Raw genomic sequence first — 22,064 nt, forward strand, 5'->3', positions numbered from 1 at the left:
AGTCAGTATTTGTTCAATGAACGAATGAACAGTTCCAAAGATTGGGAGAGGCACTTAATGGTGTGAGGCCAGTGCTATCCATTTCAAAACAACCTTCAGAAGACATTCAATGAGAGACAGCCCAGTGTAGTGAAATGCTGGTTTTGGAACCCCACGATCCAGTCCCAGGCTGCTTACAGGCTGTGCAGCACTGGGGAGTTGCTTAATCTCACAGAACTTCTTTTCTTTTCAACAGAGAAAAAGCAGATTGCAAAGGCATTGGAATCATGGGATTGTTGTGAAGAGCGAACGAAACAATGTAGGTGGAAGTAATACTTAGTCCATTGGAAGGCACAAAATATGTAATATAATCTTATTCAAAAATGTGTATCTTAATGTGTACATTTTGTTTTTAAAATATACATGCTATTCAAAGTTAGTAAGAGATGTTGATATATAACTGTTTAAAAAGAGTTTTATTTTTATAGGAAGCAAAATTGAGCAAAAAAGCCATTCTTTGTCTCCACTGAGACAAAAAACAAGCATAAGTTGGTTGAAGCTAGAGCAAGGAGGATAGAGGTCCAGCAAAAAGGAATTCTTGATGTGAATGTTGTAAAGCCTGGGGCATGTGACAAAGAAGACTGCTGGCTTTCTTTCCTAATGGCTGGGAGTCCTGCCAGGGTGCAGGAGAAGGAAACTAAACACCCTCAGTGGTCTTCTTATCCTCAAATTCTCACAAGAAAGGTTTGGCTACTCATTTCGCCAGTGGCTGGAGCTAGTTCCTTGCTTCTAGCTTGTCTCTTTCATCATGTCCACCATTCTAACACATCGCACTCCCTCGTTCTCCGGCAGTGTGATTAAATGATTTGATGTTTGATACCAGGTAGACATCAGAGCTCTTGGCTCTCTGTGGAGACATCTACAAATAGTCGATGGCTTTAAAGGTTTATAAAAATCATTTTTGGGGGGCATTTCTTCTGTTTGAGCCAGGGAGTGGCCTACACTTGTCGGGCAAGCTTTCCAAGAGCAGAGGTAGGGTGGCAGCCCCCAAAATACACACATCTCCTGGCCCACCCAGTGAAAGACAGACAGACAGACAGCAGGCAGGCAGGCAGGCATCTGTCATTTCAGCTTATTTGCATCTTCAAAAAACAACCGAGAGTAATGTTAAAATTAGACTGTACTAAAGGCAGTTGGAGTTGAGGAAATTAGTTCAATGCTTCCGCGGTAATTGTCGGTGAGGATGTGAAGGGTGTGCTGTACCTGAGAGATGCTGGTAATAAGCAACTCAGGAAGCCAGAAATAAACACCCAGCTCTTCTCTTTCTTCTGTCTCTCAGAGGCTCCTTCACACATCTGTGTATGTCTCTGCTCTTTTTCCTTTTTTTCTGAGGACAGAAGCAAAGGTGACCACTGATGTCCACTAACCTATGACATAGGAACAGATCCTGTGCTATTTACTGATTGTCCAAGCTCTGTGAGGCTCTGAACTTGGCTGGCGAAGCCCGATGTGGGCCCCGCCCCTTCGGGTATGGAATCAGGGTGGTAAGATACACACATAAATAAACATAAGTCAAGACAGAAAGTGATCGAAGGGGCAAAAGCAAAATGCTGTGGGAGTGCAGAGGGGAAAGCAATCGGACAAACTGCCTACTGCAGCTGTCCTCTGAACTGGGCCTGGAAAGGTGGGCATGGTTTGGACATCATAGTTTTGAACATAACACAGAGTGAGCCTATCCGTGGCTCGGTTTGGATGGATGATAGCTGCATAATGTGGAAATAAGGCTAGAGCAAAAGAGGAAAACTAAGGTAAGGGGAAATGGCTGGCTAAGTCACAATAAGGAATTTATTGATAGGCAGTGGGCAGCTGTTGAAGCTTTCTGAGCATGAGTGACAAATTTAGAACTGGGCTTCAGGAAGGATTCTATGGCAGCAGGGACTGGGATGGCTTGGAGCAGAAGAGAAAAGAGACAGAGAGAAAAGGGGTGATTACACCCTGGAATGGGGCAGTGGGGCTGGAGATGGAGATGTCCTGTTGAAGGACTAAGCAGACAGTCTTGGCTGCGACCAGAATGTTAGGCCACCCACAGCAACCAGAGGGTCCCAACTGCCCACAGCATAAAGTGTTTATCTCTTGGCCAGTTCTCCAAGCTTCCCATGATCATCTCCAACCTCCCTTCCACTTCTTCCCTCTATGTTTGTGCTTCAGCAACACGGTTCCCTCAAAACACATCATTTTGGATCCGGTGTGTATTATCTCACCTACAGCCTCTGGAGTTAATTGTATCTCTAACCTTCTGTCTTGCCCCAGTCCCTATCACCAATATCACGTCCTCCTTGATGGTTCCATCTCTAAACACTAAGACAGGTGAATAGAGACACCTGAAAACCCCAGGAGATGAGGCCTTAAATTCTGGTTCTGGAATTCTCTGGGGAAAGGCATAGAGAATATATGCATATGGGGCAGATTAGAAAGCCAAGCTCACCCCAGTGGGGACAGAACCTAAAGGGTGAGGCTTGTGTTTGCTTTACCTTCTCCCTTCTCCTCCGCCCATCCCAAATAGATCATTCATAATGTTGTGCTGACAGGAGCTGCAGCTCAGCGCTGTTGGGTTTCAGCAGATGATAAAGTGGCAGGAAGATTGTACCACGTTCTCCAAAAAGGCCTCCTGGGGAGGATGTTGAGCGAGGGTGATTGATTTGGTTAGATCGTGATGTGTTATTTAGGGAGAAGACAGAGGAGCCAAGAGAATGGAGGAAGAGAAAGTGAAGGGAGGAAAGGTAGTAGAGAGGGAAGTAGGATGTGGGCTCTGTGCTCCAGACTGAGGTTCACTCACCCATGACTGAACGAGAGGGCAGGGACCCAGTCAACCAGCAGTTCCCAAGAGACCTCCAGGAAACAGCGATCATGTGGCTCCCTTTCATGAGTGGCAGGAATTGTTCTGGGAGGTTCCATTGGAGGGAACTTTCTCTATGGAATCTGTTGCCCTGAAAGGTTAATGCACTGAATGGGGGGTCAAGGGGACTCCAGCTTCAAATAAGGAGAAATCAACTGTACTGAGAGGAGGCTGGCCTGGAGCGCAAAGGTCTGGGAACTACCTGCTCTCCAATGGCCAGGAAAGTGAGTGCCTGGCACAAGGCAGCATCTGCAGAGTAGAAGGGCTTGATGGGAAGCAGGGAACCAAGTCCTCTTGGAAGCACTGGCTAAATGATGAAAGGTACAATGGAGCCTCTTCGTCCAGCCATCAGAGAGTCTGTTGGGAACTGCTCCAGTCAGGACTCAGCCAGGAGAGAGGGGAGGGGGAGAGAGAGGGAGAACAAATATGCTAATGAAAAGCAAGACCTGAGAAGGGAAAGGGCAGGTGGGTGTCAATACCCACTCTCTGAGTAGCCCCAGCTTAGGAATTTTATTAGGGTTATTTCTTCCCCTCCCAACCTAGACTTTGGGAAACATTGTCTGGAGAGGAGATGACTGATGTGGAAGTCTTGTTCAGAGGAGGGTGGGTCTTGTTCCCCACAGTGGATCTGAACCAGAGGCTATGGTTTAAATAGCCAGAGGAGAGACTTAGGCTCATGAGAAAGAAAAGAAAATGAATCCATAGAAATGAAGTGAGATTCTGGGAGGGATGAGAAGAGGGCCCCTGGGAACACTTCCAGGGAGCCCTTTCAGAACCCCCAGGCTTGCCTGGTTGTTAGGACTGGGTTGGAGGGATGGCAGAGAGTGCGGTCAAATTGTCTCCTGTTGCAGGGGTAAGGTTTCTTCTTGTGTCTCCTCTAGATTCTTAAGTCTTCTTCTTGACAACACCATCAGCCCCTGGGGTCTCTCTGGTGAGAGAGAGATAACAATGGCATTTTATAAGGGGGAGTCTTTGTTTCTACAGACCTGTTCCTGGGGAATGGTGATGACAGAGGACAGCCAAGACTTGGAAGGCTGAGGTTAAACACATGGCCCATGGAGAGGTGTGGACCACACTCCAAAGAAAAGATCTAGGGAGTGAAAGAATATACTAAGTGAGAGAAATGGAGGAAATTAAAGCAGGAGAGCCAGCACAGGCTGGAGATTTTTGGGAAAAGAGCTGGAAAAGAGAGATATGGAAAAATGGAAAAAACCATCCCTTCTTCAAGGCACTTTAGTACCATCTACCAGAAAATTGCAATAATAAATACATATCTGGTGTGTTTACAAATGTGAATGGTGCTCCCTCGAGTTGTGCAGTGCACATCCTGCATAACTGTATCCTACAGCTCTGCTGCTGAATATTGTAGGACCTTGTAGAGACAGATTAGTAAACAGGGATTTTAGAATGCTTTTCTCTGTGTGATGTGATATATGTTCCCTTTTGCCATCTCTTCAAGAAGCTTTAGGGGGAAAAAAAATTACATTGCTTTTTCACAGCTTTTGGAGTTAGATTTGTTTTCCTTTTTAATGTGGCACTGTATGAAACCAGGCCTTAAGGCTGAAGCAATATGGCTCAGATATATTTGGATGACAGTCATTTGCCCACACAGATAACAGGATGTGCCCTCCAGGACTGATGACAACTTGGCCTCAATGTCACAGTAATCAATCTCTAAAGTCCAAGGTCTCTCTTTTGTCAGGGAGGCAACAGGGCAAGAGGGTGCTTCTGGGTCTTTCCTACAGCATCTCTTATCCACGGTTCCAGTGTCTGAAGCTAAGTCTTAGAGAACAGAAGTCATGATGAACTGAGGTTCTCAGGCCAACTGGGAAAGCTTGTCCAAAACCAGGATCTCAGTACAAGGGTAGAGAATCTGAATTACAGAGCCAAAACCAGTGTAGGAGGGTCTTGAAACCAGAAAAGCTGCAATCAGGTGGGCAGGAAGTGCTTGAAGGATTCTGGAGCCGTCTGCTGATGCCCACAGAGATCTTCTGAACCATCCCAGCATGGACACGTGTGGGTTGGGATCATTTAAAAAGCTTTTCAGGGACAAACACACAGAAGAGAGCAGCAGGGCTGTGCATGGCCCCCTCATTCCCGCCAAGGGCTGCCTTGCTGCCACAGAACTCCTGGGAGGTTTGCTAGCAGGGGGGACTGGCTAGAAACGCTTTGGGAGCAGATGTAATGTGGAAAGGCAGCAGTGCTCAAAGTTGGTTGAGGGCATCAGTCTGCTGGAGGCTGGCCCAAGTCATCATGCCTGAGGTTCTGCTACCTTTCACCCTTGGCCCCCCGTTCCCCTGCATGAGGTGAGGGAGAGGAGGGTGCTAAGGAAGGGGTCAGAACTATGAATCTCACCAGCTTGCTAAGCAGGATCATTGTCGTGTAATAAATCTAGGGCCAGGCATATTTATGAGGCTCTTGGAAGCTGCAGGAACAATATCATTTAGAAAACATTTATGCTCACAAGGCCAAGGCCATCTCCGCCCCCCCTTTATTTATGAGGCATGCTGGGTAATTAAGTGAGAGCTGGGAAGGGAGGAGGTTGGGAGAAGATCACCCCTAAATAATCCTGCTGGTGAAGCCACTGTCTGGGCTGTTGTACAGGAGGGATGGTCCCCATATGGTCGGATAGTTTATGAGCAGTGCATGGATCCAGGGGCTGAGGAAGAAATCCCAGGAAATATAAATGGACTCACACACACATGATCTGAGCTCCTGGAGGGCAGGCACCACGTCTTATTCATTAATAGATCCCTGGCACCCAGCACAGAGCCTGGCATATGATAGCTGCTGAATGCATGTTGTTGAATAGGTTCATTCAACCATTCATTGAAGAACAATGTAATGAGTGCTACCATGTGCCACATACTGTGCTTGCTATGCGCTGCTTCATAACAACCAACAAAACAGACAAAGCTGCTGCCTTCGTGAAGCTTATAGTCCAGCAGGGGAGTCAGGCATTGAAGAAATAATGATGTAAATGATCATTTCACTGTGGTGGACTTGCCTTACCCCACCTGCTACAGTTAAGGAAAAAGGAAAAAAAAAATGGAATGAATTAGGGGTAATTGGGTGCAATGCCAAGTTATTACAAGGAAGCTTGATAACTAATTCAGAACAAAGGTCAGAACAAAGGTAGGCATTCTTCTAGCATAAAAAGTTTCAGGGGCCAGCTGGAGGCGTAGTGGTTAAGTTTGCACATTCCACTTCGGCAGCCCAGGGTTCACAGGTTCAGATCCTGGGCGCAGACCTACTCACTGCTCATCAGGCCATGCTGAGGTGGTGTCCCACATAGAAGAGCTACAACTGTGATACACAACTATGTACTGGGACTTTGGAGAGAAAAAAAAAAAAGACGAAGAGAAAGATTGACAACATGTTAGCACAGGGCCAATCTTCCTCAAAAAAAAAATTTTTTTTAAAGTTTCAAAAGTTATGTTAGCAGGACAGCTATGACTCATGTGTAGGCCTGGAGAAGGCCTTTAGCTGGTTAACCCTCATGGATCTCTGATTTATTTGCACGTTTGTCTGTTTTTATATCTCAGATTGACCTAGAAAAGGGTAATCAGAAAAGGCAGGTGGAGGTGGGAGCAAGTTGCCCCCCAGAGTCATAAACCAGCTTGATGTTCTCTCTCCCATCCTTCACCCTACAACTCAAAATGTCCTCCTAGTCATTCCCACCCTCTCACCTGCAGCAGAAACTGGTGACTCAGTCCCCACCTGACACCTGAAGATTTCCGGGCACCAGAAAGGGCATTGCCAATTGAGAGGCTGGAGCCATATCACTGAGTGATCTAGTCTGATTTTCAGAGTGTGAGCCACAGACCCAGGATGACACTGCAGTCTTGGTCCACTGAGCTAATGCGGAAGTGCTCGAGTATATTTCAAAATGTATTTCTCCATATATAAAGAACATTTAAATCTATGAGCACCCATTAAACCTGTGAAGTATGCACCCACAGTAAACACTATTTGTCTACTATAAAGATGTGTATTTGGGAGTGCAGGTATGCATCTTTGCACATGAGTGAATGTGTTGGTTACCACGAGTGAGATCCAGTGAGTGGAACTCAGAGCCTTGGTCCTATCTGAGCGACTTGGAGACTGGGGTAGCTCCTCCAAGATGGCCGTCGTCAATGCCCTCCCTACACTTCCTCCTGCCTTGGACCTGGCTGGACTCACTGACTTCCTTGATCAGTAGAATGGAGCAGAGGTGACCTTGGGGACTTCAGCTAGGTCATAGAAGCCTTGCAGCTTCCCCTGTGCCTCTTTGAACCTTCCCTCATGGGGACCAGCCTTGAGTGCCATGCTGTGAGAAGCCAAAGCCGTGTGCAGAGGTCTTTGAGGATGAGACAAGCTGTACAGAGAAAGAGGTCAGGCAGCCAGGAGGCACCAGACGTGAGAGTGAGGAAGCCATCTTAGAAGTGGGTCCCGCCCCACGTGATACTGCAAGATTCAGAGTTCCAGAATTCCCAAACCATACAGTTGTGAGCTAAGTGAAATGGTTGTTTCAAGTCACTATGTTCTAGGGCAATTTGTTGTGCAGCAACAGATAACCAGAAAGAGAACTACAAAACAGGAAGTCCTTTCTGCTAGGGTCCTGAGGCATTTGAGCACCTAGCAGGCTCAGTTTGGCCTGAGGCTCCTCTGTTGAGAAGCTAGTTCACCAGAGCCATTCTCAGTTCTGGAAGAATAGAGGCCAGCTCCTCCAGCTCACATCCTCCTCACCTAGGCTATTAACGCCCCTGTGAGCTCACTCCAGAGCCTCCGCTCCCTGGTCTCAGCCACCAGTGTGCTCAAAGCCCCCAGACCTGGTTTTCCTGGCACTTGGGTGCCTCCAGCCTTTCTGCTAGAGTGAGTCCTGGGGGAGGGTAGGTATGGGGTCCTGTGAAGACAGAAACTGGCAGAGAGTAGCAAGAGGATGATGGGCCATCTCAGCAGGCAGGGCCAGGGAAGGCAAGGGGATCAAAAATCACTTAGTAGGTATGGCTTCAGAGAAGAGTGTTTTATGCCTTTAAGTAATACCAAATTGGGCTTTATGAGTGAAGTAGAGTCTATCTTTAAGACTTAAAAAGACATTTACCGCCAATTTCTGCTTAGTGCTTTACTTATGCTATTAAGCTTCCATTTCATGCACAGATGAATTATGCAGAGAACGCTGGAGCTTAGTTTCAGCAGACAGACAGTGGCTGAGCTACTGCCTTCCTATTCCTCCGGTGTCAGTGCACAAAAGGATGTTGGATGCAGTTCTGGCAGATTAACAAATGAGCTCTGCTGCTATTACCTGAAGTGTTGCCAAACTGTCAGGGAGATTCTAAAACTCCAGGACTGAGAGGTAGCAGGGAGGGAGCTGGCAGGATTCTGAGCCTCCTCGGCAAGTTCCCAGGGACTGTTGTTTTCAGGGTGCGGGAGAAGCCGCTATCTGAGAGTCAGGGGTCCCTTTCTCAGAGGCAGCCCCCAATCAAGGGCTCTCAGTTTCACAATATCTGAGTAGAGCCCATTGACTCCTAGGTAAGAGGCCAGGTCCCACCAGAACTTCTGATTTCTTACTGCTTCAAGCTATGCCCCCAGAGCCCCAGGGCACATGCACCCCTTTCTCTGCTTTTAGATACTTCTAGAAGTGCAGACCCAGACCTTCTTCTTCCCTCACAACTGACCCGCTTGCTGTCCTCAGCTTTCAAGTAACATTGTAGGATGAAAAAGCTGTAAGACCTTATTCATCTTATTCAACAGTTTCCCTCGATCCTAGTTTATCTTACACACTCTGACTTCAGAGAAAGGTAGGGTAAGCAGGAGTTTTACGATCCAATTTTAGTGGCTCCGGATATCTCCCCCTTCGGGCTTGCCACACCATCTGAAATTCTATCGTTTGAGAATTAGCCCTCTGAGTGGAGGTATTGCATCTCCAGGAATCCTCTGTTAAACTTCAAATACTCCCAACGATGGTACCATGTGAATGCTTACTAGCCATTAATGTTCCAATCCTTCTCAGCAGTTGGGCCTCCCACACACCCACAGCCCCATAAAAACACGTTACTCACGTCGTTCCCTGGTTCATAGTGTCCACACTTCTCTCTCTGCCTTCACCAGATTTGCCCCCTGCTTCCCAAACTGTACTGAAGATTTCTGGCTTCTGATCTCATGATGCCATTTCCCTTTGTATGGCTTTACCTCACATCTCTGGTTTATTCTTTGCATTCTTTCTCAACCACAGTTCAGAATTCCCCCCAAGTCGCTCTGCTCTAGAGCGTCCTGGGTAAACACCTGCCTGGTGACCTGGTATTGCACACTACTAAATGCTTCCCTCACTTGCCAGGTCCTTGAAGGAGCAGGAGAGCCAATACCTTAGGATTGACTAGCAGGGCTCTGAGGGAAGAATGGAGGACTCTGGGAAAGGCCCTGCTTGGCAAGAATCCCTATCAGATAGGGCTTTGGGGCTGTGTCAGGGGTTTGAGCACCGAGCACTGGGTGGGCTGGGCTCAGGGAGGAAACGAAAGTGGAGAACTTCAAAGGCAATCTCACGCTTTCCACCATATTGCTCACAAGCAGCCCACTTTATTATATCCTGGCTCATAATCCTTGGCTCCTATTTATTAGTGAATCCTTGGACAGTCACTGAATCAGAGAGGGTTACAGTTGGAAGGAAGCTTTCTCTTGCAAGGCCAGAGAGGTAAGGTGCTTTGACCAAGATGACAAAGCCATTGAGTGGCAAAGCTGGACTCCACCATCAGTGCCCCTGCTGCCATCCCTCCTCTCTGTTTGTTCTCAGCCTGCTGATCCCTTAGGACAGCATCATTTCCAGGAAGTAATTCATGTGGACAATAGCCCGCAGTGGCTCTGAGATACAATAATAACTGCACAGAAAGAGTAACCTGGGCTGCCTACGTAGACCACACCCAGATGGCAGAGGGAACTGGATCCTGCTAACAGGAACAAATCAGTTTACCTGACAGTGGGGATGGGGACGGTTTGTGATTAATCAATTCCTTTATTCCCAATGTGATTTCTATCATCCTCAGAACAGACCATGAAGCATTTCCAGCTAGGCGACCCCTGGGAATCTGAGTTGAACTGTGGACATTTATCCATCTATCTAATAAACACTTTTGGGCACCAACAGTGTGCCTACCAATGCACTAGGTATTAAGGATCCAACAGTGAACAAGACAGACAAGCACTCAGAGACCTTACGGTTGAATGAAGAATTTAGATAAATCAGATATTACACAGATCAATGAATGCTATGACATGGAGAGGTACAGAGTGTTATGATAGGGTGACCATACAATTTATCGTCCAAACCAGGAAACTTAGGAGAATGAAAGGGTATACTATTAACGACATGTCAGGACAACAGGTGCAAACCAGGACAATGCTGATCACTCTAGTTATGGAAATAAAGAAGAGGAGAAAATAGATAACAATAAGATGGGAGAGGGGGATCAGGCTTCCTAGAAGACGTGAGCTACAAGCTGACTTGAAATAACTTCACTACAGTGATGATTCCCAGTATACATATTGATATGAAAATTGAAGTGTGTAGAAGAGATTCAGAATCTAGCTTCAAAATCTATCCATCTTATCCACTGGACATGCAACTGCTTTTAATTTATCCAATATCACTCACCCTCTCCCCCAAGGCATCCCCATGCCCACAGTCAGATGATCTCTCAATAAGCTTTTCCCTCCTCCATCCTTCAGAAAGCAAACCTATTTCCAGAAAGTATCAGAGACAAGCCCCAATTGCAAGAGCACCCCTGACCCTCCAGGGTGATTAGAATCTCCTCCCTTTATCCAAGACTAGGAGCAGTCAGGACAAAACCTCTTTTCCAAGTACCAGAAAATGTCAATTTTTCTACCTGCTCAATGAAGTTTTTACCCTTGGTTGAATCAATACTTTTCTTAAATATTTTAAATGTGGCTTATCACCTCTTTTCCTCTCTCCTTTCTTGTATGACTTTTATGTTTCTTGTCCCCAAGGAATGTTCCAGATGTTTTTCCCACTGTCGTTCTATCCCCTGTCACTCATGTTCTGACCCATTGCCATATTAGCATTCTCCAAACCCACATGGGCATCATTCATCCATGAGGCATCCTCATCCCTAGCAAAAAAGGAAGAAAACTGAAATGCAGGTACCAATGGGGAGAAAGGGTCCATTTGCTGCAATGATCTATCTGTGAGGTTTCAAACAGAATTGTTGGTCAATTAAGCTCCTGAAGAGGCATAACTGCCTAGGGAACTGCTGGTCACAGCTACAAGGTAATGAAGAACTGAGATGAGAGTCCTCTCAGACGCCACAGTGGGTTAGAGTCGGCTGGCAAGAGACAGTGGCCAGTGGAGGTCATGAGAGGATAGTTACAGTAGTCAAGAGCTCTCACTGTCTTACGTAAACTCAGCCAGGGCCATAATGCCTCATCTATCCAGACTTCTTTGACTCTGGAGAGGTCTAGAATGTTTCTGAGAGCTCTAAGGTGAGAGTCAGAAATAAGTAACTTTAACTCACATAACTGTCTCATCCAATCCAAGCAAATTTTAAATTTGCTATTTATAATTAGTCTTGCCCTGACAGTTTGTTTTACAAATAAGTGCGGTAGGGTCCCACAGCATTTCATAGTAAGTTCCTTCGTAAAATTGAAATTAAGAATAAATAAACAGTAAAGTGTTGGTGAAGTGGAATTTGCTATGAGGGGCGGTTTTTAATTCAACTGCTTCAGCTGGGCTATGTGTGTGTGTGGTGGAGGAGATGGGATGGGAGTGAGAGGGGACAGAGATGATGGAATTGATTCAAAGGGAGACAAAGAAAACCACAGAGGAAAGGGCTTTTGAATAAAATGGGAAGTCTTCCATATACATCATTAAACTCAAAAGGTAGGCAGAGCCCTGACCAATACCTTGGGAGATCATAAAAGCCCTCCCAGTACCAAAGAAGATATTCTAAGAAAAAAGGTTTTTCAGAGACCTTTACATATAGAAGTTGTCCCTTCTGCGGAGCCTGTGGTGTGGAGGTCTGTGCACTAAAAATTAGAAATGAAAATTGAAGGTGAAGAGGAAGGTAATATGATTGATGGATTCTATTTGGCCAAAGCAGTTATCTTACATGTGTTCAATAATGAGCAGCTGCAGACGGACACTGAGAAATCTCAACAATCTGGTATCATGTCCAATGCCCAGAAGAGGACTTTCTGGTGGATGCCAGACTGAGATACAGAGAAGATGCAACAGACTCAGAATCAGGTGAATAGGAAGGGGCTCTAGGTCCCTGCCTCTTCTTCTCCTTCTCCTTCCCCCATCCCTAGGAAGAGAGATTGGTAGTTAACACCAGCCCTACAGGACCATTCTATCTGAGTATACTTTGTAATTGGCTGTATTGAAGCTTTATATCTGTGTACAGTTTATTATCAAATGTGAGAATTCAGTTCTTCTCAACTAATCCATTTGAGTGTCCTAATAAAATACCATTTACAAAGTATAAAGAAAAGGTACTCCAGTGAAATAAACCAGGTTTCTATTCCACTTGCAAGGTAGTGCTCACACAGTAACTATTCCCTTGAGAAGGAGCCACCTCTTACAAATTTGCCTCACACATTTATGGCAAATGCAATTTACCTCTGGTTCTGTGTTAAAAGCTCTGACACTTTTTAAATCACCAGCATGAAGTAGGATTAAGATGAGGAACCACTGACAGTGGCATAACACCAACAGAGGAGGGGTCAATGTAGTCATGAGCGCCCAAGACCAGGCGTCCCCAGCTGGTGTGGAGACTCAGCAGGAACTGGCTGCTGGTACCTAAGCCATCATCTGTGTCAAAATTTGGGGTCAAATGGGGATGATTGTGGCCTGAAATATGAAGGATTTAAGCAGTTCAGATCATCAGTTCTGGTTTATTACCCAGACTTGTGTTTTCTGGAAGGGTTGATGGCTTTGGTTTATGAGAACAAATTAATGCATGACAGATTCCTGGAGGCCCTGAAAACTCATTCTCATGTCTTCTCACCCATCATCCATCCGTTTCTCTCTCTCAATCTCTCTCTCACACATACACACATGCATACAAAACACAACACAAATATTCTTTCTCTTGCCATAACAACTGGACCATTATGGACTAGAAAATGGGTGTGTTCAAAGCAAACATATAGCAGAAAAAGGGGGAAGATGTCTAAAGGATGAGAGTCCTCAGGCCACTTGAGTCATCTGTAGCACGTCAGAGCTGAAAGAATTCTTGGAAACCATCTAGTTAGGCAGTTTCCTTTTACAGCTGAGGAAGCCGAGACCCAAAGATGAAAGTTAGCAACACAGGCTGTCTGTGACTTCCTAATTCTCCTTGTCAAAAAATTGATCTCACCCACAGCCTACCTAAACCCCTCCATCTCTACCCTAAAGCCATACTCAGGATGTCATTCTTTGCACCTGCACCCTGCACGTGGCTGAAGAAGACCACCATGCCCATTTGCTTTACTCATTCCAAGTTATGGTTCTCCTTAAAGGACAAGGAGAAAGGACAAGAACAGTCATAGATCAGAGGGTTAACTTTCCAAGGTGCCTCACTAAAGATCATCTGGCCCTTCACATTACTGATGAGGAAAACTAAAATCTTAAGCAGTGACATGATCTCAATAGAATCTCACAGCCAGCTGGAGAAAGCCATGCAGAAACCAGGTCTCCTCATTCTTAAGCCCTTGGTCTTTCTTCTTCCGGCATCCCTGCTCCACTGTCCCCTGGAACCTCAGCTCCAGCCCAAGCTCCATTTTAGCCTCACAGCAATGAAAGTAGAGCTCCTGGCTTCCGTCCACAGTGGCTGATGAGAAGAAGGAGAGGGGAGTGGAGGGGTACGTGAACAGGCCGTCCCTAAGGTCCCAGTACTGAGCCCAAACCCCAAATCTCTTTGCCTTCTGCTTAACACAAACCCAAGCCAGCAGAGGAAAGCCACAGTGAGGTCACTGCATTCCTGGTGGATAAAGAGCATCTTTGTCCACTCCTGCCAGGCCTCTGGCTCCAGACTGACTCAGGCTGGCGGGCTCCAGCTGAACATTCTCTCCCCACCGAAAAATGAGCATTCTCACAATCTCAAGACACACACAGCCATGGAACAAGTAAGTATGTGCAGACCCACAGAGGAGTGCACACAAACACACACACACACACACACACACGCACACACACAAGCAAACCTTACCATTAGGAGCAAACATTGAAGAATAAACATATCCGACATATAGTCCAACTGTATCTCCAGAAGAAAAAGATTCCAAAAGTGCTTAAATCCACCAGGATTAGTGTTTCAGGGCTTGATAATCTCAAATTTCCTTCTCTGGAAAGTGAGAATAACAATACCTACCTTGAATGATTGTTGTGAGCATTAGAGAAAAATAATAAAAACCCTTAAACTAGTGTCTGCATCAATAAAATACAGTTTTTCCTATTATAATTACTTGTTGGGGTATCTTTCCAGTTCACAATCATCTCTCCTTTCTCTGAAAACTTCCTTCCTATCCAGACGTGGGTGCGTCCCAGTCCAGAACACCGCTGACCAACATGATGCGAAAAGGGGTGCCATCAGGAGGCATCTGACCTCATATGAGCCAGTTGGAGGCTCTTCTCTACAAATTTTGAAATAAGGCCAAGAGAGAAATTAACCTTTCCAGATGGTCAGGACTGGAACATGCAAACTCAAGGATTCTGGGCAACCACATTATACAGCGTTTACCGGGTAGCACAGGAAGCAGATCAGCAGGTCCAAGAGGAGATGTAGGGAGACAAGCATAGAGACACAGAGATGGAAGAAAGAGAATGCTGACAGCACCCAGCCCCTTTCTGGAGCCCAGCTACATTCCTTTCTCTGGCTGCCACAAGGCAACCCTATAGCCTAACATTTCCCTTGCTTTCCTTAAACTAGCTTGAGTTGGTTTCTGTTACTTGCAACCAATTAGTCCTCACTGGAAAATGATGATGATGATGATGATACCACTACAATGATGATTATCTGCACATAAAGACAGATTTTATCTTTGATTTCTGTTTTCCCAAAGCTACATAAGCGTGTGGCTTTGCATTCCTCTTAAAAAGATAGAGATGCAGGCAACCCAGGGCAATTAGCAAACCTTTGTCTGGGCCAGTGTCATTAAATATGAAGAAGAAGGTTGATTGGGAATAAGGACAAGGACATCTGTCTGATTCTCTTCTCTCTACCTGAAGTTGCATTTGGAACAAACTGGCTTACTAAAAACTGCATGGTCCTTTGGAGCTCTGCCATTTACCTTGGGCTAATAACCTTTCCAAGGTTCAGAAATGTTTAAATAATACTATTATTGTGAACAGTTGTGCGTAAAGCACCAGACACAAAGTTGAGTACTCAATGAGTGTTAGCTGTTATTATTAAGCTTCCCCCTTCGTAACTGACATCCACAGAAATCCCCAGTACACAGACACAGGGTTCCTTTAATACTTACCACTCTCAGATATAAGAGAGGGCCCTTGTTAAGCAGAAGAGTATGGGCACATTTCTTTCCCCAGGGCTGGTGTAATGCTCTCCTAGATTGAGAGTGCTGGTAGAGACACTACAGCCTCCAGAGGCCACTACTTGGCTCCTACTAAACCACCCCTGCCCAGCAGTCTCTTTCCTCTATCTTTGGGCAACTACATTTACCAGTAGTCAACATTTTACTAGGTACTCTAGGAAGATATACAAACCAAAAATAGAACACATAGTCCCTCCTACCCGCAGGAAGTTTATAATAAATGATATTTTTATAAAGCAACATAAGCACCAGTTGATGCGGCACAAATGAAATGTCTGCACACTATGAAGGTGCAGAGAGAAGGGGTGAGTGGATTAACCGAGCTCTGAACCAAAGTTTGAAGACAAGGGATGAGAGAGATCGAATGTGATGTTTAATGACATTGGACCATGAAGATGATAGGGAAATTAGGGAGGAAGAAAAATGAGTTCAGAACTTGTAGTGTTCTTCACGCATCAATCAGTTATGCGCGAGAGGATATACTTAAGCAATGAGAAGCTTGAGACAGAGAAGGTGAGCGTGTAGGGCTGATGATACAGGTTCTCGGGTCCTCGAAGTGGCAGGATCACATGAACAAATGAGCTCCTAATTCAGCGGTTTTCAAACTTGGCTGCCGATTGGAACTACCTGGGAGCTTTAAAAATACTGAAGGATGCCTGGTTCTACTCCCAGGACCTCTGATTTGATTGGTCTGGGGTGCCGCCTGGGAATCAGGATCTTTAAAAGCTCCTCAGGTGATTCTAATGTGCAGCCGAGGCTGAGAACCACTGCATGACAGAAGGAAGATAAGTGGGATAGGAGCAGGCAGCCCTCGTGCATTTTCTCTGTTGACGCGAATGAGCTGAGAGTGGACAGTTGGGAGGTTTGGAGACAATAGTGAAGGAGATATTCTCACCTTCACTCTTCCCTAGAGTCTGATTTCACCCTATGACCGATGTAAGCTCAGGCATCCTTCCATTGCCTTCTCTGCTGCCTCACTGCTCAGAGCCCCCAGGCTGATGCTCACCGGGTCAGTGCCCGAAGGAAAACTTCCAGTGCCTGTGGCTGGATAGACCATTCATTCTGAGAAAAGGGAGGTCAAGCCTAGCTGAGTGGGCGGTACTAGCTTCTGCTGGTTCTCAGCACAAAGAGAATGTTGGTAACTGCACATTTCAAAAGTTCTGATTATAATTTTTCCCCATTGATGCTGTTCCCACTGACCTATATCTTGGCACATGGTGGGAGGGGGACGGGGGTGCAAAGAGAAGCAGGAACAAGAGTGATTTCGTTGTTTCAAGCCCAAGGGAGCTCTGGAAATCTCTCTGACTCTAACTCATTCCAAACTTTAATGAGCAAACCCAGTGAGCTACAATCCTTGTGCTTTGAGTCTACATCCAGACTTTGGTTAATCTAATCAGCACCAGCTATGTGTGAGGCACACTGTGCTACTTGTGAACTGATACAAGGCAAGTATAGAGAGCCCTCTGCACTTGTGGAAGACACATTTGAAGCAGCTGATCGGTTCGTGATTATTCCTCTCAGTAACCACCCCTGACGTGCACACACACACTTAACCACAGAGCCCCTGCAGCCATTTTGTACAACACGGCCCTGCCATGCCCCCTTAGACAGAGTTGAATGGATAAACTGGGCCATTCAGAGGCTTTCCTCAGGAATTCATGAGGAGGGCTCTCTCTGTCTATATGACTGGACAGGTAACTCAGGAATTACAGGTGGCCAGGTTTCCTGCTGGAGGACCAAGAAGCAAAGAAAGGTGAACCTTATGGAATAACTAGGGACCCATCTCCCATCTGGCATCAGCCCCCACCAAGTCCCAGATACATCCCTGTCATTGGGTTCTAGAAGACATTTGTATAACTTCCTTATAATAATAAATTACCCTTTAAAAGGGTAAGCTGTCTCGAGTTTATTTCTATTATTTGGAACTAATAATAAAAAATTACATTTATATAGTATTTACTATGTGCCAAACACTGTTATAAGTACTCTCTATATATTAACTTATTTAATTTTCCCAACATGCTTGTGAGTTTAGTACTGTTATGATCTCCAGTTTACAGATGAGGAAAGTGAGGCATAGAGAAAGTAACTGAGTTGCCTAAGATTGTGCAGAACAAATAGTATAAAATAATACAGCCCCTGCGGATTCACAGTCAGATTCTACTTACAACCTTCTTATGCAAACTTCACCAAGAGATGAGACACTTAGGACACAGTTACTATCAACACAAGACATAGGACAAAGTGTCCAAATAGCCACAGTTTGGAAAGGGCATGAGCAGCCACAGTGGGCCAGGAAAGCTTCCTGGAGAGGCAGACCAGAATGGAAAGCCCTTCCACATGGGGAAGACAACTGGTCAACCAAGTGGAGCTGACAGTGAACCCTGCATGGACCAGAGCAGTGGAGAGCCTGGCCTGATTGGCACTGAGGCTGTCAGTGGGTCCTGAGATCCACACTGAGGATCAGGGATGGTAGAGCCCCAGAGGTCTAGAGCTAGGAGATGCTCAATGACTGTGGCATTTAGGAACGCGCTCCTCTTATGGAAGTCGGTGGAGGCAGGTAGCCCAGTGGGAGCCTCTGGCAGCCCCTCAGGTAAGGACCCCTCAGGTGAGGACCCGGGGTGTGGGCAGCAGGAATGGAGAAGACTCATCCCTGTTTCGGTTCCAATTCCAGACATGTTCTGGTTTGCCTCAGAGCCTCAAAGACCAGCCTTTGGTTTCTTCTCTTTTTCTACTTAAAGTACCTACAGTTCAAAGCAGGGAAATATCTAGTCTATGGGTCAGTCAGTCAATTGGTCATGAGGGTGGAGGCCACTGTGAGCACAGTACTGGACCGAGTTTCCCAGAGTTGCAAAGGTGAGAGATGGGCAGGCCCTGCCCCAGGTAAGCAAGATTCTAAGCTACACCCCGGATTGTGTGGCTGTATCCTCAGCCTGCTTTCAGAAAAATAAATACTCATCTCTGAGAAATACAGAAAGGGACAAAAAATCCATGATGTTTCAAAACCCTTTTCTGTGGTGTTTGCATAATGTGAACCTTCATGTGCTCAGGAGGCAAAAGGTGGGGGGAGAAAAGATCCATGACTGAGCCTAAAGCATTAAAGTAAAAAATGGTTTTCAATAAAACATGATATAAAAACAAGAAATAACTGTAAATGGAATTGAAAGCAAATGACATAAAACCCTAGCACAAGGCTGCTCATTGCAATTCTGGAAACTTTACTTCTTGCAGCTGCACAGCCATCAGTATTCAGGGATTTTTTTCTTTCCACCTCTGTGAATTTATCACATGTAGTGATGTATGACAGCTCTCAGGTTTCACACAGGTTCTGCTGCCCCTCTAAACCTCAGGGAACTGAGGCTGGATGAGTGTCCAATCCTCCCCAGGGAGATCAAAGGGAGGAAAGGACCCTCCCTGCCTCTCTTGTCTTCATCCTCCTGCTCCATAAACTAAGAGCCCCAGCACCCCCTTGGGTCTCCTCTCCAAGGGGCCTCTTTTCCCATCAGAAAACAGAAGCCATGGGCCAAACCCAGAGAAGGTTCCTGGGGAGAGGGCAGCAGAGGCGGTGTCCCAGGAGACAACTGCCCAGTCATTGGGTTGTGAGGAAGTCAGAGCTGGGTGAAGACAGGCAGAGGGCATGTTCCTAAGGGGCAGAAAACTCACAACACCACTGCAAATGCAGCGTGGGTCCTCTCCAACCCAGATGAGTTTCACAGGGGGAATACATAAGCTGGAAGCTTTGGGACCTGACCTGATGTTCAGCTCCATAAATTTTCCTAATAGAATCCTCAAATCCTGGTTGGACATCTTCATCATCTTCCAGAACACTCTACCCTTGCCCCTCCCAGAAATCATCCAGTTTGTGCCCGGCCCACCAGCTGCCTCTCTTCTGACTCTCAGGGTTGAAGGAGCCTGGAGTTAGACTGGAGCCTCCTGAAGTTACTACTAGTAGAAAGATTCCTTTGTAGGGGAAGCCTTACATGTGTAATCTTCTTTAATTCTCATCCTAAACCTAAGAGGGAGGCATTATCATCCCCATTTTACATACGAGGAAATTGAGGCTCAGAGAAGTTAGGGGAAGCTGTATGGTGAGGAGGTGCAGTGGTTAGAAGCGTGGACTAAGTTCATGAACCTTACTTGACATCTTATCTCTGCTTCTTCTAGCAGCAGAACCTTGAGCAAGTGACTTAGCCCCTTGTAAGGAATAATGAGATGGTACCATAGGCAAAGCACCTGGCACATAATAAACGCTAGATAAACGGTAGCTGCTGGTGGTAGTGGCTATTCCTATAGTAACTTTCCCGGGATCACACAGCTACCAAGACCAGCCATAGTGGGATTTAAGCCTGGTCCCTCCATCTCCAAAATCTGTGCCTTTTCCGTTAAGTTACACCCCCTCTCAAGTGTGGCCAGCCAGCGAGAGAGAAAAATAATTTTATTAATCATCAATAAGGTGCCAGGGGCCAGCCCTGATGGCCTAGTGGTTAAGTTCAGCATGCTCTGCTTCAGCAGCCCAGATTCGGTTCCCGGGTGCGGACCTACACCACTCATCTGTCAGTGGCCATGCTGTCATGGTGGCTCACATACAAAAAGAGGAAGATTGGCAACAAATGTTAGCTCAGGGTGAATCTTCCTCAGCAAAAAAAATATAATGTGCTAGGTATTGAGCTGGCCACCTTACACAAATGATTCCATTCAACCTTCTTGACAACTGAGGTAGGTGCCATTATTCTCCCATTTTATAGATGTGGAAACTCTATATTGCCTATCTTCAGCTGGTAAGTGGTGGAGCTAGAATTTGATCCCTGAATCCTCTGACTCCAAAGTCAAACTATGAACCTCTGCACCTATTGCCTTCTGGGTACAATATTTTTTACCTCTGCATCCAATGCTCTGTTAACTTCTGGAAATACTCAGAAGTTAAGTCATCGAGGATTTCATCATGCATGGGCTGTTCTTGAGTGGGGTGGAAGCCAATCTGAAGGTAGAGATTCTTGTGACTTTGCCAGATTCAGGCAGCTTTGCGGAAACATTGCTCATTTGGGAAGGCAGTTTGCTGCTCGGTGTTCCCCTCCTCACTCAGCCCCCCCAGATAGGGACATGGAGACGTGTTTGCCCTTCAGAATCCCAGGTCTGTGCTAGATCAGTGGATGACTGATTTCCCCAAACTCTGACCTTGATCTGTGCCCATCTGAGAATGAAGAAAGCAAATCATGAATCTTAACTTGACAGACTGCTCAGCTAGGAGCCCAGGGGTAAGTCCTGGGCTAGTGGGGAGGGGCGGGAGCAGAACTGGGACCCCCCCTGCAAGGAAATGCTGTGTCAGAATCATATTATTCCCCAAATGAATGGCGTTGGGTGCCTGGCATCCCTGAATATGGTTTGATATTACAATACAAATCCATCCACTCAGTTACTCCAGACAGGAGACTGACTTCTCCCTCCTAGGAGTACACAGCAATCTGCCACCAGCGATGCTTTACTGAGAATTGAACCTTGTCTCTTCTGCTGATTTAGTGAAGATTGCATCAAGTGCCTGGCCCGGGAGGCCCAGAAGATCCCCCAAGGATGGCTGAAGTTCAGCTCCTGCCAGTGCCTCCGAGGTGCCAGGCTTAGCAATGCCTGCTCGGCTTGGAAATGAGAAATGCCGCCCATGTCAAAAGAAGCGCTTTTGAAGTCTTGGCTTTCATCTCCCTGTGCTCCCCAACCAGAAGTGACAGGGAGGGATAAAATGCAATTTATTCACCAGCCCAGGAGGCTCATTTCCAAACACAATAGCCGTGCCAGGCAGCAGGCCTTCCCCAGAAGAGACGAAAGGGAAGAAAGAAAAACCCAAGAAAAAAGAAAAGCATCTGATGAGAATCAGGCCATTAGAGGAAAGCTTTGCAGGGTGCCCCGCTGAGCCACAAAGGGAGCCAGGGACTCTGTTTTGTGCCCGAGATACCTCTGCCCCAGCCTGTCTGGAAGAAGAAAATGGCACCCTCGGGAAGGATGAACTCTTGTGGGATGTTAGAAATAAGGCCACAGGTTAGAATTAAGGCTACGGGTTAGCAATAAGGCCATGGATTAGGAATAGGGCCATGGGTTAGGAATAAGACCACAGGCACTGGGCCTGGAAGGAATCAGCCCTCAGGCAAGTAAGGTCCCAGCACCTTTAGCAACTTTCTCAACCCCAGGGGAGGCCCTTACCCCACCTGAGGCAGTGGGAGTGTTTGGGATACAGGGATATGGAAATTTTCGAGCCCATTTCCGCGAAGCTGGGAGATTGTTCTGGAGCCACTCAAAGCTGCAGAGAGCAGTCACTTCCCCTCTCTGAGCCTCTGTCTGCTCCTCCACAAAAAGGAAAAAGAATACCTACTTCATTCTGTTGGTTTAGGATGAGAGGAAATAACACATGTAGAAAATATCAAAGTGGTACCTGACATTTAGGCTTTCCAGACATTTTTAACTGTTCCCTCTTCCTAGATGCCCCATCTTATTCTTGTTCTCTGGGAAAACTTTGAATTCATCCTCCCAGTCTCCATTTTGGCTTCTATATGAAGCCTTCCCCGATTCCCTCAGACCCTCAGGCACGACTTCATCCATGTCAGCATCAGGTCTGTTAGAGCATCTACCGCACTGGATGGGTGTACACTGACGGCATTCATATTTGGCCAAACATCAAATGTTA

Source organism: Ceratotherium simum, chromosome 7 (assembly GCF_057802395.1).
Source record: "Ceratotherium simum simum isolate JZ-2026a chromosome 7, ASM5780239v1, whole genome shotgun sequence".
In the NCBI taxonomy this organism is placed as follows: Eukaryota; Metazoa; Chordata; class Mammalia; order Perissodactyla; family Rhinocerotidae; genus Ceratotherium; species Ceratotherium simum.